A 12,449-nucleotide genomic window follows, 5' to 3' on the forward strand; every position below is an offset into this window, starting at 1 on the left:
TGCATACTGAATTTGCAAGGAGCATGTGTCAATCGGTTTGCTTGTTTGCTATCCAGCCTGCTGGTTTGGAGCCGCTTCAGAAGTCTTTGTTGATTACAAAGATTCTCCCCTATGCTGCCTTTCCTTGTTCTAGCACTTTCTGATAATAAAGCAGCTTGTACAATTACACATTTTTAAACAGGTCTTTTAGGGCACAGTCTTGTGCCTGTTTAGGGTGGAAAAAAGGCCTACAATTGCTCAGCCAGGCTTTTTCCCATCTTAACAGGCATAACACTCTGCCCTTAATTATTTCTAGCCAGTTAATTGATGAACTGCCTAATTAAATTGAAACTCAGCCCAGAATTGTCCACAGACAAGTTTTTTGGCTTAAACATGGTATATTGGCAATTTCCTAATGGGATGTAGTATTGTGTGTGAACCAATGCACTAGCTGGTTCAGGCATAATGATTTCATATGGACAAACCATAGTTTATCTGTCTGAGAATGAGCTGCGTGCCTCTGCATCTGCCTCTTGTTCTCACCTTACTAAGCTACAGTTTCCAGTGATGTCTGAATTGAGACTCTGCAGTTTTAAGGGTTGCTTTGATCACTGTTTACACATGAGGATTGAAAGCCAGAGCCCGAAGGCAGATGAGCCATGGTTTATCGGGCCGAGACCATTATGCCAGACCGGCACTGAATGACCCATGGGAACCAATGTGTATGTGATGCAGGATTCGGTGCTGGCCTTGACGGATCAGCTTCAGGTCGCTGTTGGTGCTCTGGGATGAGGGCTATGCATCCCCGCGGCTTCTTCTATATGGAATAGTCTTTGCATGCAGTGAACTAGCATTGCATGGTGAGTACGATGCTTGTATAACACTAAACCTTTCCACCCTGATGTGCCCCTTAACCAGCCTCTTGTGTCCCCGGTTTTGAGCCTCCATGTTACTCCAAGGAGACTCAGAATCAGCTGGGTCACATGTCCCACCATTTGGGGGAGGCTCTTGGCACACCATTTAACGCCATCCCAGCCTGTGGCTGTAGCTGTCCTGTGATCTGAATCTGAGGTTGCCTCCCCTGCAGCTTCTCTTGTCCCTCAGCCACTCCAAGACATGAGCCTGCAGAAGTTTTTTAAAAAACCAGCCCTTTAAGAGATGCAAGCAGCATCCAGCAGGGGTGAAGCCACTGAAAGACCAGGCTGTGCTAGCCTTCTTAATGTATCAGTTGACTGTTTTGTTGGAATGACAGCTCCTTATGGGAGAAGAGTCCAGCCAGCAGTTCTGCAGTGTGCTCTTCATGGTCCCATCCTGCCTTAGCTGATGTGGTGCAGAATAGGTGCACTGGAATGTAGTTCCTAGGTCTCACGCCTAGCTAGCTCACATTCCAGTTCCACATGGTGTGTAATGTAAATAGCAATTGGTTTTACAACTAACTGAAAAGCTGATAGAAGGAAAGGCCAGCATTAAGATTACCTTTAGCATTTTCTAGGATTCTTTTCCCCAATAAACCATTTGCTTTTGATCTGAATAAAATCTTCCTTAAGTGATCACACTGGACTACCACTGAGTAGCTGGTTACTTAACTAATTTAATCCTTCAACTCAGCACCTTCCAGATGTGTTGGATTGCAACTCTATAATTCCAACAAAGTTGTTTTAGTATGATGGGAGTTGTAACTCAATATATCTGGAGGGTAACTGTCTTAAAAATTATGCAAGCCTACTTTAGGTATTTTGTTTCTGCTGGGTGGAGATCCACACGTGCAAACATACATGTGCGCATGCACACACACACACTCACTCATCCCTCTCTCCCTCCCTTTCAATGTCATTTTGAAAGGGTTTGGGCAGAGGGACATTTGCTTTTTAGCAGAACACTTTTGAAGGTTACTGATAATCTCTGTGGGTTTTTGAAAAATACATTTTTATATGTATTTTTCAGACCCTTTTGGCTCTGGCCTCTTGGCAGAGCAGCAGAGGCATAGGCTGGGAGAGAGTGCTGAGTGACCAGGGGACTGGCGAAGGCAAGGAGCTGGGCAGGGGAGCAGGGGACAGGAGCAGCAGAGTGGAAGGGGGTGGGGCCAGAGAGGCCAGGAGGGAGCAGGGGGTGGGGCCACAGGCCGGAAGGACTGATAAGGCGTTGTCCCTTGTCTGTGTCCCTTGGCTGTGGCCTGGGATGTCCGGAGACTCCCTTCCCTGAGACACAGAGGTTTGATTGTTTGTTTGTTTGTTTTTGTTTGTGCTGTGCTGTGCTGTGCTTTGCTTTGCTTTTCTTCCAATTTAAGTTTATTTTATCCTTGTGTGTGTGTGCGAGTGGGTTTTGGTCTGGGAGAACTGGGCGAGTGAGAGGAACTGCAAGAGAAACCAGGCAGGGGACCAAGGTAAGGTCTCGGAAGGGATCCTGATGGCAGATCAGGAGATGGCCTTGGCTGGAGTCACAGGTGTTGCTGTCTGCTGCGAGAGCTGAGACATGTTCGCCCTTCTCCCCCCGGGAGAGGCAGGGATACACTTGCCCTCGGTGCAAGATGGTGACCCTGCTAGAAGAGGAGGTGAGGTGCCTGAGGGCCGAGAGAGCTCTCCAGGCCCCCCCAGAGCAGTCCCACTCTGGACAGAGGGTTGAGGGAGAGGCCACGGGAGGAGCAGCCACGGAGACATGGAGGTATGTCACCCACAGGAGGACATGGCACCAATCTGGAGCTGGGAAACAGGTTCTCTCCACTTGGGGAGGCTGGGGCTGATGAGACCTCGGGGAACCAGCAGGACCCCCAGCCTGGGATGACAAGTGGCAAGGAGGCCGCTGCAGGAGAGACAAGGGCCAGGGCACGGCCGCCCACCAGCACCGGGAAGGTACGGCGGTGGGTGATTGTTGTTGGGGACTCCCTGCTGAGGGGCACTGAGGCGGCAGTGTGCCGCCCCAACCTGGAGACAAGGGAGGATTGCTGCCTGCTGGACGCACTCATCTGGCATGTGAAGGACAGAGTGGACCGCCTTGTTCTCTCCGGGGGTCACCAGCCGCTCCTGGTGATCCATGTGGGCACAAACGATGTGGCCAGGCAGGGTGTGGTTGGGACCACCAGGGACTCTGAGGCCTTGGGGAAGACACTCAGGGAGCTGAAGGCCCAAGTGGCCTTCTCGTCAATCTTACCTGTCCGGGGATTTGGGACAGGAGGGCCTCCGAGGTGAACAACTGGGCTTAGGGTGTGGTGCCAGAAGGAACGATTCGGGTTCCTCGACCACGGCACTCGTTTCTTGCCAATGGACTTCTGGCAAGGGACTGGTTACACCTCATGAGGATGGGGAAAAGGTCCTTTGGAGATGCTCTAGCGAGCTTCGTCCGGAAGACTTTAAACTGAGCCAGGGAAGGGGTGGGTTCAGGCCCCCCAGTAACGTGTCTGCACTGGACAAGTGTGAGGGGAGGATCAGGGCTCTGGGAGCAGGGTTTTAGAGATACTGCAGGGACTGACAGGACTCCTACAGAGAGGGGCCAGGTATCAGGGAGGATGGGAGGAAGGAGGAGGCTGGGAACTCCAAGGAAAGGAAGCGGTGGGAAGGAGTTGAGGTGCATGTACACCAATGCTAGGAGCATGGGTAATAAGCAGGAAGAGCTTGAAGCTCTCCTGGGAATAGGAGGGTATGATCTGGTGGGAATCACAGAAACTTGGTGGGATGAAAGGCAAGTCTGGAATGTGAACATAGAAGGGTATCACCTTTTTAGAAAGGACAGGAAGGGAAAGAGAGGTGGGGGCGTGGCTTTATACGTCAGGGAAGGGATACGATGCAGTGAGATAGAATGCAGCACAGATGGGGATTCGGTAGAGGCAGTCAGGGTGAAACTTAGGGGTTTTGACAGAAAGAGACCTGACAGTGGGGGTATGTTATCGCCCTCCAGGTCAACTTGAGACCCTGGATGATGTCCTGACAGACCAGATTCTAAGGATATCTCAGGGGAGAGACACAGTAATTATGGGAGATTTCAATCTCCCAGATATTACTTGGGAGACTCACTCGGCGGTGACAGCCAGGTCACGTCGCTTCCTAGAAGCTATAGAGGGAGGGTTTTTCACACAGAGGGTCCAAGAGGCGACGAGGGAGGGAATCATCCTTGACTTGGTCTTGACCAATAGGGAGGAGCTGATAGATGAAGTACAGATTAGGGGAGCTCTGGATGCGAGTGATCACTCCATCCTTTGCTTTGAGATCAGGGGACTGGGGACGTGCAGCAGGTTGAGCACTAGAAGCTGGGACTTCAAGAGGGCCATCTTTGCCCAACTGAAGGCCAGACTGGGGAAAGTCTCCTGGGTTAGGTTACTGGAAGGTAAGCAAGTTGAGGAGGGGTGGATAGCACTCAAAAGGGAGGTTTTGGAGGCGCAAGCCTTGACGATACCTCTAGTCAGTAAGGTGGGGAGGCGGAGGAGAGTGCCGCCATGAATGCGAAAGAAGGTGGTTAGAAGGATTAGATGAAAGAGGAACCTCCGTAGGAAATGGGTACTGGGGCAAATAGACAAAAGGGTATACCAGGAGGAGAAGGCCTGTTGCAGAAGGATTCTTCGCAAGGCTAAGGCTAATTACGAGCTGAGACTTGCCAAGAATATCAAGAGCAACAAAAAGGGCTTCTTTCAGCATGTAAATAGGAAGGGGAGACAAGTGGTGGGACCACTAAATAAGGAGGAAGGAGATCAAGTGACTGATACGAGGGAACAGGAACAGATGTTAAATGACTATTTTGCCTCTGTGTTCTCCCCAAAGCAGGACGGGGGATATCTGCATAGGAGATTAGATGAGGCTGGGGACTTAGGGGCACAGATTAGAGTCATCCCCCCTTGAAGTCGAGGGGCTCCTCAGGGCATTGGACATTACAAAGGTGCCAGGCCCTGACGGGTTACACCCAAGAGTACTTAGAGAGTTGGCAGGGGTTCTCTCACGCCCGCTGGTCTCCATTTTTGAGGCCTCGTGGAGAATAGATGAAGTTCCAGAGGACTGGAGGGTGGCATCAGTGGTCCCAATTTTCAAAAAGGGTAGTAGAAAGGACATGGGGAATTATAGACCGGTTAGCCTTATGTCCATTGTAGGAAAAACAATGGAAAGGCCCATAATAGAGAAAGATCTAGTGATGCTAGATAGAGAAGGGAGGCTGACAGCCACACAACACGGCTTCCGCAAAAACAGGCCCTGCCAGACAAACCTTGTGGAATTCTATGACAAGGTTTCGAGATGGCTAGATGGAGGGGATGCAGTGGATGTGGTTTCAGCAAGGCCTTTGACAAAGTGCCCCATGATATCCTGGTGGAGAAACTGAGGAGTTTTGGGATACACCAAAGCACTGTCCGGTGGATTAGGGCATAGTTGACTGACCGAAAGCAGAAGGTAACCATTAGTGGGGAATCATCAGGATGGCGGCCAGTGACAAGCGGGGACCCCCAGGGCTCTGTCCTGGGGCTGATCCTGTTTAATCTTTTCATTAAGGACATGGAAGAAGGGGGGAACAGTCTGCTGATCAAATTCGCAGACGACACTAAAACTGGGGCAGTGGCCACAACTGAGGAGCAGGTACTCCAGATCCAAAAGGATCTGGACAGACTATGGAAGTGGGCAGGAGACAACAGGATGGCGTTCAATGTGAATAAGTGCAAGGTCTTGCACTTGGGGCATAGGAATAGCTGTCATAAGTACAGGTTAGGTGACAAGTGACTGGAGAGCAGCACTTGTGAAAGGGACCTTGGGATACTGGTTGACTGCAGGCTAAACATGAGTCAGCAGTGTGATGTGGTGGTCAAGAGGGCGAACGCCACCCTTGGTTGCATAGCCAGAAGTGTGGCTTCTAGATCGAGAGAGGTATTACTACCACTCTATATGACTCTGGTGCGCCCGCAATTGGAGTATTGTGTTCAGTTTTGGGCCCCTCATTACTGAAAGGGTATAACCAGGTTGGAGTCAGTGCAGCGTAGGGCCACAAGGTTGGTGGCCAGTTTGCAGGGGATGCCGTATGAGGCGAGACTGAGGGAACTGGGTCTCTTCAGCCTGGAGGAGACTCAGAGGGGATCTGTTGGTGACATACAGGTATGTGAGGGGATGTCACATGGAGATGGGTAGAGACCTGTTCTCCCCTGCAGAGGAAGGCAGGACGCGCTTCAACGGAGCAAAGCTCAGGGAGCCAAGGTTCCATTTGGATGCCAGGAAGCACTTCCTGACAGTCAGGACCCCGAGGGTGTGGAATGGGCTTCCACGAGAAGTCGTTGAGGCCCCATCGGTGCGGGTGTTCAAGGATAGGCTGGACGTCCACATGGTGGGCATGTTGTGAGTGGAGCCGGCTGGTGCTGGAAGTCAGACTAGATGGCCCGGGAGACCCCTTCTGACTCGCTCTGTTTCTATATTTCTATGTATTTTCCCTCTTTCGAGAGACTAATCTCAATTTTTGCACTGGCCATGAAACTGAGACTTCTTGTGCACCCTTCCCTTTCCTTGTGCTTCCCACCGCCACCCCACCCCCTTTGTACTTCCTCCCTCACACACATTTCTCCTATGCACAGTTTGTCTTTGGTTATCTCTCCAGCTCTCTCTCTTTCCCCCACCCCCATTAACTTCCTCTGATGCTGGAGGAGAGGCTGTTGCTTTGCCATATGGAAATACCAGGTGACCATGTTAACATGCACATCTCCTGCTGCTGAACTTGCTTGAGCTTGAGCACTAGCAGTGCATCAGCCTGCCTGTCAGGTCCATCATGCAATGTCCTTTTTGCCTTCCCCTTCCGCAGTGGTTCCACTGCACTTCTGTGTTTCCAGGGCTGTGGTATGCATGATGAGTACGAGCCAGCCATGGAAAGAATAACAGTTCTTCCCATTCGTGTTGCTTGACGTTCAGTGACAGAACCTGGAAACCAAGGGGTAGAACGTTGGTGCCTTGTGCATCAAGGTTTGGAGCCTAATGGCAGTGAGGACAGCACCTGGTGAGCCAGTGGCAGCTTCTGGCTGTGCCAGGTGGCTCAGAGTGAAATGTGATGGGCATGGGGGTATTACCAACAGCTCCCAAGGCAAGCATAAAATCAATTGTCAGATTCTATCCCTCTGTCCTGAGATTTGAGCCTCTTCCTGGGAGGTGAAAACTTTGCCAGGTCACCCTAACATTGCTCCAAAGGTAATCTTGGCTACCCTAACATTGCTCCAAAGGTAATCTGTGTCCACTTGGGATAATCCCAGAACCCCTTTAGAAAGGAGTTCATGGGGCACTGAACATGAGAATGATGTTGCAGAAACCAGAAATGTGAAAGCCTGGGATAGCCCAGAAGTCACCACAGTGGGATAGCCAGGAAGCAGAGGGAGGAGAGAAGCACAGAAGCAACTTTGGCAACTGTGGGAAGGGAGCACAGGAGTGAAGATCTCAAAGAGGAGCAGAGCCTTTTCTTGAATATTGATGGAAGTTGCGAAAGGGAGTTACTGGTGAATATGAGTCACGTGCTTCATGGCCAACCTTCCTGTTCTGGTACCAGGGACCTACAGCTCCAACTGCTGTTATGGTGGCCACTTAATACTACTCTGAAAAAGAGGGCAAAAGAATACAATGAGTTACATAAATTTGCACATGCTGATTTATATATGTATTGATCAAACCTAGAAACAACTGGGTTGATTTCTCTCTCTCTTTCTCTGTCACCTTTGTGGGGAAGACTGTGGTTGGATGTCTGGTGTGCCTGTCCAGTCTGGTATCAAGAATTAAAGCCAGTGGGCACATTCAAGCTCCCGGTGCATGGCTCCTTTAGCTTTAAAACAGGTGTGGATAGGAGAACCTTTCAAGCAGTCAGTTGCCCACTGTAAAGCAGGTATCCTAGGTTTATAATAGAGTTTTTCAAGTCCTTCAAATAGAGGTTGCCCCAAAGAGAAAGTTGTCTTCTGGAAAGAAGGATGCATGCCCCCCCCCCCCCCATGAGCAGTGGTTCTTACATCCCTGTGAAATGCTGTAGGTTAGGCTGAGATAGTGACTGAACTGAAGGTCGCCTTGCGAGCTTCATAACGGTGTGGTGCTTTGAACCTTGGCTGGCCCACTCCAGTTGAACAACACTGCAATGGCTACACCACCTGGAGTCCATGTGAGAGCTTGGAATGTGCAGGGTATCTGTGCGTGCATGGAAGCCATGTTGCATCTGCTGCAGGTGAGGTGCATCCAGTGTTGGGTGGAAGGGAGGTGCTGCCACCAGTTCAGCAGCGCCTCCTTGAGCTGTGCTTGGCCCAGTAGAACACAGCAAGCTATCTTCCACTGAGTCAGACCACTGGTGGGTCAACTCAGGGCTGTGCTCTGTGCGGTTTAGGCTGGGGTTGAATCTGGTATCATTGACATGCAAAGTGTATTCCGCCAGCATTATATATGCATCACTAAACAACAGCTCATTCTCATGAGGGTGAATGATGACCATTCACTTATGTAGGAGCAAGTAAAAATCCCTTTTGGGATGTGAGATGGTTGAAAGGCTAAACTCCTTGCTCCTGAATAATCCCCAGACATTACTAAAGAGGCTTGCTCCAATCTGCATTGCCCCGTCTATGGTTGCTCAGCCTCCTACTAAGTGCAGTTTCTGGGACGTGAACACGTGTGACAGCACTTTTGGAATGAAGTGAATTGGCAGGACAATTCTTGAGGAGGTAGCTGGGCTGGCAGCCCTGGGTCAGTAGCCTACAGCATAGCCGCCTGTGGATGGCTCTACATTGTCTCGGTAAAGAAGGTAAAGATTCTGCAAAGTATGACAGGACCTTGGACACTGAACTTCAGGCCTGGCTGGCTGGCATAATCCCTCCTAAGAAGAGGGATTTTCCCAGTAAAAAGCTGTGGGCAACTGGGACCTTACGAAGGACTGCCAGTAGCTTTTACCCCGTGGGCTGTGAAGGCTGGGGAACATGCAGCCTGTAGGATGAATGAGCTTCTGCTGCCACCCAAATTTTGATTGTAAATGACTGGATTAATGACATCCATAGTGGTTCCAGAATACCTAAAGTGTCAAACATAGCTCATTTGCAGGGAAAAATCAATGCTTCACATGTACCATAGGAGCTGCAGAGAAACCAAGGGGTTAAATTTAGCTGGCAAATGAGATCCTTCTCTCTCTCTCAGTGCTCCATAACCCATACAAAGTGGGGTTGCAGTGGAAGGGAAGTGGGCGGAGATTAGGTAAATTGGCCTTGCACACATGCCCACCCTGACTTAAAGGGTGCATGCGTTTATCTGTAGCTTCTGACTCCTGAGAGGGAGAGGAGAAGTTGGGGAGTCACTGTTGGAAACTGAGGCTCATCAGAAGCCTCTGCTCTTAGCCTGGAGCTTCTCCCTGAAGTGGAGTGATCAGGGACTCTGCTAGTCCTCTCTGGGATGGGGCAATGTCCCTGAGTCCAGAGACATGCTAGGAGGAAGGGCCAGAGTTAGCCTTGCTGGCTTCCCTTGAAAAATGCCCTGTTGCCACACACGCATCACTTCTGCTTGACTTCTTCTTCCAGGCATGAGTGTGCAGGTGTGCGTGTGGTGAGATGTGAACAATTACTCCATGCAGCCTAGTGCAATTTGTTAATATTCGTGCCAGCAGGGATCATTCAGAAGTACAGAGCTGGCTGGTCTCACACTGGCCACCAGTCAGTAACCACCCAGCTGCTCTGTATTCTTTTCTCTTTTCAGCAGCTCTGATAACGGTCCTGGTTTTCAATCAGCAGGCTGCTTGTCCTAAACCATCAGCCCAGCCAGCTTTTATCTGTGATTTGCTTCTTTTTCCAAAGGCAATTGCTGGGCTCTGATAGATTCAGGGTTTTCTTTCCCTTTCCTTTCCTTTTTGGTGAAAGCATTATTTACCAGGAAGGAGGCCAGCCTTGGAGCATCAGGAACTGGTGGGAGCCTTTGCTCTGGAATTTCACTTCTGCTTGGCTGCCAAGTGGATGCCCAATAAATAGTGGTTGAGTGGCAGTAAAATATTTATTTCCTACTGCAGCTTGATAATTGGTTTGGTGTGAAAGTTAATATGATTTATCAGAGGCTTTTGTTTATAAAGAGATTACAGTCTAACAAAGCTGCAGGCCTGCTGAGCTTTGAAGATGCAAGTATGTAGCAGGACTTCCCAAATGTGGATATACAAAAAAACGCTTTGCTCCAAAAGGACAGGAGGTGGGAGAAAATCTGACGTGAGACCAGCTTTGGAGGACTAGGAAGCATCTTACTTGTTTCCTTCAACATCCCACCTATGGCCTTCCTGCTCCATTCCGCTTGGCCCCTGGTCTGGAAGCACCTGACCTCCACCTCTCAAGCTCAGGTTCTTTGGCTTTACAATGAGGGAAGGTGATGTGAGTTCTGGTGTCTATCAATTTCTTAGCATGTTCAAAGTAGCAGACCTAGAAGAAAGAGTGCAGAAAAGTGGGCCAAGGGCTTTGGCTCAAAAGCAGGAGCATCTTGAGGGTTAGCACCACCCTTGAGAGGGGCCAGGTTGTGAATATTGAAGAAATCCACAGTAGGTCAATGGCATTGACTATGAATCTGGCCTGCATGTTCTACAGTTGCCTAGCCCTTTCTAAGATGAGCACATTTATAGACTATGCACACAAACACAGCTGGGGGAGGGGGGTGTTGTACGAATAACAGCCAGTTTGGTGTAGTGGTTAAGAGCATGGTACTGGGACTCGGGAGATCTGGGTCCTAGTCCCAACTCATTGGGGCTCACTGGAGCTCACTGGAGCTCACTGGGGGACTTTAGGCCAGTCACAGACTTGCAGCCCAACCTCTCTCACATGGTGGTTGTTGTGAGGATAGGCTTGAGAGGAGGAGGAGAATTATGTAAGCTGCCTTGAGTTCCTTGAAGAGGAAAAATGTAGGACATAAATATAATCAATCAATCAATCAATCACCCATTAGTGCAAGGTTGCATTAGTACACCTGTGTGCTTCCACAAATGCACATTAGCACACTTGTGCATCTGAAAGTAGGAACACATCTGCCATACATCTCTAAGAAAAGAAGCTCCAGTTCTTCATTGATGTTAATAACCTTAGGCCAGTAGCCAATATTCCCTTCCTTGGCAAGGTGCCAGCCAGTCAACCTGAAGTACTCTTGAAATAAATGGATTATCTCGATCCCTTTCTGTCAGGCTTCAGGCTTGGTTTTGGAACAGAGACTGCCTTGCTTGCCCTGTTGGATGACATTTGCCCTGCCAGTCCTCTTGGACAGAAGTGTGACCCTGCCAGTCCTCCTGGGCTTTGCAGCAGCCTTCAGCAGCATTGACCATGGTCTCCTCGATTGGCAGTATCAAGCACTGAATTGCTGTGGTGCCAGCTCTACTTGGACGGCCAGTTTCAGAAGGCAGTGCTGGGGGAGCATTGCTCTGTGCCTTGGCAGCATGCTATGGGGTCCCACAGGGTTCAGTTTTATCCTGCATGCTGTCTAGCATCTACATGAAACCTCTAGGGAAGGTTGTATGTTGGTGTGGGCTGAAGTGTCACCAGTATGGAGATGATACCCAGCTCTGTCTCTCCTTTGCCTCAAATTCAGGTGAGGCAGTGGCTGGTTGGAATCAGTGCCTGGGCATAGTAATGGACTGGATGAGGTCCAATAAATAGATTCAGTCCAGACAAGACAGAGCCGCTGCTAGTCGATGGCTTGCTGGCCTGACTGAGTGATTTTCAACCTGTTCTGGTAGGGGTTGTGCTCCCGCTAAAGATTCAGGTTTGTTGTTTGGGGAATGCTCCTCGATCCAGCACTGTTGCTGGATGCGCAGATGGATTTGGTGGCAGGGAGAAACTTTCATCAGCTTAAATTTGCCATCTGTTGGATGACAGGCTGAGACAGCTGAAGGCCTATAAGAGAAGACAGGTGTGTGGCTACTAGGAAGAGCTCCTCTTCTGTTGCGGCACCCCAGCTTTGAATTGACCTCTTCAGGGAGGCCCACTGGGCACCGACATTGTACTCTTTCCAGTACTGGGCAAAGAGCTTAGTTTCCCAGGAATTTTAGCTTCAGACTATTTTGAATTGTATATTGCATTTTAAATCTTTGTATTGCTGTGAGGTTTATTTCTAGTTTTCACTCTTGTACTGTTCATAATTTAAACCTTTATGCTGTATTTGATACCCTATTTTATGTCTTAAATCTCTGTGAACCACCCAGAGATCTTCAGCTACTGCGGGGTATACCCATGCAATAAATAAATGGATTCAGTCAATGAACAGACAGTGGGTTGTCAGGCGTGTTTCATTCCCTCAAACACAAATGGAATGGATTCAACAAAATGGGCTCTTCTGGCATGTAGAAGTAACCAGAGTAAAATCTGGAGGGATGCAGTCAAGAGTAAAGCATCTGTAATTTCACATATCACACATGCTACAGAGTCATTTGGTCAGTGCAAATCAGTGTAACTCTAGTGCAAAGCTAGAGGGCTAATTGCCTATCTGAGCCAAACGTGATAGACAAAGCCTTCCAAGCTGGTATAGAATCATGAAATGCCGATGATTTTCTGTGGA

The 12,449-nt window shown here is 49.5% G+C and overlaps 1 protein-coding gene across 1 annotated transcript in view; it reads left to right on the forward strand.

Annotated features, from left to right (window-relative positions):
* Positions 1–12,449, forward strand: part of AGBL1 (AGBL carboxypeptidase 1) — a gene marked incomplete at its 3' end in the record, with an annotated part of 102,536 nt that overhangs the window by 58,542 nt on the left and 31,545 nt on the right. The gene's annotated exons all lie outside the window — the stretch shown is intronic.

Source organism: Varanus komodoensis, unplaced genomic scaffold (genome assembly GCF_004798865.1).
Source record: "Varanus komodoensis strain SLA01 unplaced genomic scaffold, ASM479886v1 scaffold46_3, whole genome shotgun sequence".
Taxonomy (NCBI): Eukaryota; Metazoa; Chordata; class Lepidosauria; order Squamata; family Varanidae; genus Varanus; species Varanus komodoensis.